Below are 6429 nucleotides of genomic sequence, written 5' to 3'. Positions count from 1 at the left end.
CTAGCAACCCTACCCTTCAAAACCGGAACGCAGTAATGTTCCCGTTACTGCTTAGCGGCAGAACAAGGTAAGATGGCAGTACTTACCTGGACGAACTCTTTCACAAGGAGCTCTACTATCGTGGCGAACTAAGCCCTAAGTCCTGTCAGAGGAAATCCACATTCAGGAGTGGCACGTATATGGACACTTATATAGAAATGTTTACAACAGCGATAACCTAATTCAAAAGCTTATCTTCTACTCGAGAATAATGATAAAGAAAATTTCTTTATTATATACTGAAGCAATAATAATAATAATAACGCACACACTTATAGCCCCGCACTAGGGAAACCCTGTGTCGCGGTTGCCATGGACACACACCTACGGCCGCTTTCTATATTTGATCCTGAATCTAAGATTGTTTTCTATCTAGATTTTATTCAATCCATCGATCGCTGCCGGATCTGTATTTCAATATGTCTATCTCGGCTCTAGCGCCCTTAAAAAAAGGATCGGTCGTAAATGTACTCCCTCTCTGACGTTTAGTTCCACGCAATCAGAGTAAAAGTTCATTACATGAATTAGTGAATAAAATGGTGGCAATGTTTCTAAGATTAATTTATTTATACACGTGATTTTACACGTGCATTTCGCAAAAACATAAAATAATTGCAAAGTTTCAAGTATAAAATATTTAAACCGTAAGTACGTCAAGAATGACGTGTTTCGAGGAACAGAACGGAACGTCTATTGTCAAACGAGCGGGACGGCTATATAGGATGGAAAACATTAAGGGACGGCTCGCGGCGGCGGCGGCGAAATGTTAGTGTCAATTTATGTTTTGTTGATGTTTGTTCTTATTCGTGACGTGATAAAAAAATCTAAATTATAAAAGTACCGTTTTGATTTGACTTTGATAAACGGCATTATTTCATTTAAAACAAATTCAACTGATGTTTTGTGCAGCCTAAATTTTAATGTAAATTCAGCGTCAGTTAAATTTGCCATGACGTTTATAGCCCTAAACGTTCTTGAGGGCACAAGCTGCTCTTGGTCGCTGTTGCTATTATCCCAGTGCGATAACTGAGCAAATTGTTCAAGATCACAGTCGCTATCACTTAAAAATAACTTCCATTTTCACACGATTGCACAGTACAATCGATACAAAAATGGAGGATCGCTACTATAGATCGAACACGTTCAAAATCTGATTTGTCAAACCCATGGATCGGATATTGAAAGCGCGCAACTGTCACTACCATACAAATGTCAATCTAGAAATGCCATGCGCCCTCCCATATATGGATTTGAAACAAAAGAATGGAATAACGATTCATCGATCGGTTATTGAAATAGTAAAAATTGTATTTGGATTGATTATTCCAGCTCAGATAGCAAATTATGGATTGAGATTAAATATAGACAACCATAAATTATACCCATGGCAGATCAGCATGGTAACCGTTCGGCCACGGAGGCAGTTACAACAGTACATTGTGTAACTACACACAACAAAGACAACAGAGCATTTTCCTATGTTTTCCCGATATCAAATAAAAAAAATTAAAAATTATTTAACAACGTTTAACGACGTTACAAGTGGCACTGCAGCTGTTATGGATAGGCGTGTCGCATGTCACCAGGCGCACGATTTGTTAGTGCCGTCACTAGACGTCATAAAAAAAACCCTTAATGCAATATTTTATGAGGTATTACCTGGTTATTATTATTATCATTATTATGAGCATATACTGTCCCACTGCTGAGCAAAGACCTCCCTCCCCTATGGTATTACCTGGTTGCTTATTGTAAAACTAGAATGAACTTTTTGAAAATGGTTCTATATATATTATATTAATACGATAATATTTTCAGGTAATAGACAACATTTCGAACTGCCTACTTAAAAAGTACTAAATAAATATAATATTTAAATAAAGATGTTTAATAACACGTATCACAAATTTCCTACGATAAACAACCTAAAATCCGGCCCTATAAAAAGATAACAACTAATAACATGCGACCAAATGAAAGAATACACCAGTAATACGATGTACGAAACTCACTTTTATATTTATCCGGATAATGAAGTGACAGCTGAAGTGTTGTATTACACTTTACGTTTAGTTAAATACCTTTATACTATAGACTGCAAATTTGAACGCTATGTAAATGACATAAAGAACTACCTAAGTATAACAAACCTAAACATGTGAAGGGTTGACGTTTGTTATTTGCATACGACAGTTCTGTTACATCAGTCAAATCGGATAATGTAAAAGGGCTTAAATATGCAAAGTGCGAGCACTTCTATAACTTAGAAAGTAAATACTATCTACCAGTTACATTAATAACACATTTACTACATTATAGACATTAATGCAGTTTAACAAGTATGGATATACTGGAATTGCATTCATTTGGTTTGTTCTCGTCATAAGGTGCAACAAACAACGGCTGGTTTAGGCTTTCTATTGTTCCACATATAAGAACAACATCTGCGTACCACCTCTTGACTCTTGACATAAATATTTTAGTTCTATTACTTTTTTAAATTGTCAAGGAAAGCATAATGTGACAACTAAATTGATAGAACTTATTGTTGGCATTCTTAGACATTTGTGCCTTCCTTAATAATGATTGTTATAGATGCTAGTAAAAATATAAAGGAAATTTAGTTTCCAAATAGAAAAGTTCGAGCAAAAATTTCATTTAAACAAAGTAAAATATTAAAAATGTAAAAAAATCATTTAAAACCATTGACTTACAATTATATGGACGTCGGGTCCGCGCTAAAAAGTGTCCGCACTTGTACGGCGCTAAAATCGTATACAGAGCGCGACACTTCGCTTTAGTCTTCATTTGTTCGACTGACAGCGCGATACTGCGATGACACTACAATTTATATTTCGAATAGGTTGACTTGGGACATTTTTTTCGTGGTTTTTGTATTAGACCCGTCGTCCATTTGATAATATAATAATAATAACAACGCACACACTCAACATAGCCCCGCACTAGGGAAACCCTGTGTCGCGGGTGCCATGGACACATACATAGACAAACAGAAATTACACCCAAACTCACGAGAGAAATAAATGTAGGCCATACAAATATTTCTCCCGGCCCGGGAATCGAACCCAGGACCTCTGCGTGTCAGTCCGGCATGGTAACCGTTCGGCCACGGAGGCAGTTATTATTTATTTGTAAGTCAATGTTTAAAACAGTAAAAATTAAAAAGAGAACTTCATAATGCGCAGTGTGTGTGTCCATGGCACCCTCGGTACAGGGCTTCCCTAGTGCGGGGCTATGACTTGTGCGTTATTATTATTAACTGGCATTGCAAATCGAGTTCTTAGGTTTTCGCGATTGTTACACATAGGAATTTAAATCGCGTATATTTGTTTTTTCAAACAAACCGTGTTTGAAAAAACAAATATACGCGATTTAAATCCGGAAAAATAGTTTCATTTCCTATGGCATTCCAAAGTTAATTTGTTTAGTTTACTGCTTTTTTTCCATCATTATCCTTGGCCTTAGTCTCATTTCTGTTATTTTCCGATTTACATAATGTTTTACCGTTATCATTTACAACCCGAGTTCATCCAGTGCTCAATATAGGCGGCTATTTAATTTGTTTTAAATTCATGATTTTGTTTACTTAAGATATAATCAAATAAAAGTGTACGGAACAAGTCGATAAAGATAATTGCAGCATAGTAATATCGCTCGTCGGCACGCAAAAATTTTGATATTAAGTTATTGAAATTTGAATTATTCTTTTTTTTAAAATAGTATAAATTTAGAGTTCTCATATTATCGCGATTTCGACATAACGGAAATGAAGGTTTTTTTTATATATTGGCAATACTTTCAAAGGGATTTGATAAGTAATTTAAAACCCACGATGAAAAAATATCTTTGAAATAGTGCCGCTTTGAATTCTTTTATTTCTATGAATTATTACTATTCTCTACTGAATGAAAAATGTTTTAGAAATTGTTTTACAAATTAACTTTGCTATTTGCTGTACCAAATTTACGTTTTGATTAATTCGGCTACGTAAATAGCTTTCCGCAGTTTTGGTTCACTCATCGTACAGTACCGAGAACTTTGATGGCTATGGCATTCAATTGGCCGCATCGCTTGATGTTCCACTGTGATACACGCACATTAATTACGTGTCAGCGGGAAGAAGCCCCGCGGGCCCATATTAGCAGAGGGTGAGGCGTCGGGCGTGATGCGTGAGGCGTGGTGCGCGAAGCGATTGTCATCAAAAACACATCGAGGTCGCATTGGTGACAAACATCGACTTTATTACGTCTTTTAGGTTGTACGCGACATACAATTTATTCGAAGAGGTTACTAATAAAATGTTAGTTAAAAACAATGGCCGCCTAGGAGCTTTATAATCAGTTTTCAATTTCAAATAATCTTTATTTCAGAGAGAAACCGGCCACTGCCATGGATTTAGTACGCAGAAGCTATATAATAAACCTTTAGTATAAAGTTTTTGTTTAACTATAGTCTTAAACTTCGTAAATGGCAAATTATGAATATTAACGGTAGTCTTATTTTCGAAGCGCCTTCATTGCCCCGTAATTGCATTTTTCCACTCTTCATTATAATTTCATGAACCATATCACATAGGCGCTCTTTTTAGTTCCGATCCAAAATTCTATTGTCTATGGTACTCGCTACTGAATTGGAAAAAAAGGATGTTGTATTTTTCCTAATTAAAAAGAGTCTTCTTAAACGCGTCACTGTGTTCCTGAACTGAATAAAGCCACTATATTTATGAAATTATTAAAATTCTAATTATTTTATTAAATAGTATTTCATGTTACATAACAAGTATAAAGGCGTAGCCATTTAGCAAAAAAGAACTATTTTAACAGTATTAAGTTCAAAATTTAACTTAGCACCCATTAATATAATTGTCACTTGAAAACTTGCAACTTAACATGGAACATTGTTATTCAAGCTACAGAAGAAAGTATGTTATAGTAAGAATAAGATTTACTATTTATTTACATTAATTATAAAAGTTAGATTTGGTAATTACCAACTTCAGGTTACATGAAAGTATTGCTAGAAGTACCTAGCTCCACAGCCACACCAGTAAGGCAGAGATTCGCACGTGAGTTTCGTTTCAACATTAGACTTCATAACTTTGAAAGCACAAACTTCGACACTCGTATCGTCCGCGTAAACAAAACGTTTCACATCATGACATAAGAGTAGACACGCACTTGTACTTGATAGATTACCATGCACGTTCTGGTGAACCTGGTAGCAGTTCGTTTTTGCAGTACTAATCTTGTTTACTTTTTTACGTTTACTGCTTGCTACGACTCTGACACTCAACTTTTGTCTCGTCAACACGCATCAATGCTTAATTCAGGCTCGTCAATTAAGAGTACTCTTGATCAGCGTTATATTGCATGCGATATATTATAAAATTTATCAACCTCTTGCGACATATTTATCGCAGTTGATAAAGCTCTGTTGCTCTTATTAACTTTTTTTTGTTGCGAATACATTTTGAGAACAAGGTTAACGATATGAAATTGCGTATACAGCTAACTTTGTTTAATGATCGCCGCGAAAATTGTAGTCCTTTTAATGATACCCTTCTAAATCGAACAAACAAGAAATGGTGGGTTTTTATAGTTACAGTTTTTACATAATATTTTTTTTAATTTAAGTGTTGTTACGTTTTGAGTTTCTTATACTCTTGAACATTGGATAAAAAACGACGGAAAACTTTAACGAGTTTTAATACTCAATACTCAATATATTTATTGCATTCATATGGTATGTCTATACATGTCTTAAATTTAAAATAATGATACACATATGAGCCCTTTATTAGGGATAACAATAACAGCAGAGGTAAACGCTTTATAGTTAATATTTTACTGATCGTTCCATATCTGATACTTGTAGCAATTATATATATACACACACATGTACTTATTAACACACACAACATTTGTTCTACTCTCTTAGCTTAACCTTTGCAGAACATAAATTTGTATTATCTAAAATTTTATTTTTGTTTTCTATTTTGTTTTCATTTTGGTTTCACTTGTAATTGCTTAATTATAGCTATTAAGTCTACCCGGAGGTGGAGACCTGGTTACCTGAGATACAGGTTTTCCTAGTTCAGGGACCTACCTCCACAACCAGATTATATTTTGATGTTAAGTAAAGCATATATTTTATTTTTACATGCACTGTTTGTGGAGACAATAAATGGTTTCAAATTTTTGCAAAATCTATACACAAAGTCTTTGTGAAAAATGTCTGAGAAAAACCACCTCAATTTATTTTATAATGTTCTAGGAACTCGTTATACTTATCCCTCGACATTTCCTCTGAAACATAATATAGACACCACCCACTAGACAATTTTGCATTATGTTAGTTATTATTTACATA

This window comes from Hyposmocoma kahamanoa, unplaced genomic scaffold (genome assembly GCF_003589595.1).
Source record: "Hyposmocoma kahamanoa isolate Upper Pololo Valley unplaced genomic scaffold, ASM358959v1 166, whole genome shotgun sequence".
Taxonomy (NCBI): domain Eukaryota; kingdom Metazoa; phylum Arthropoda; class Insecta; order Lepidoptera; family Cosmopterigidae; genus Hyposmocoma; species Hyposmocoma kahamanoa.
Note: the sequence above shows the minus strand (reverse complement) of the source record.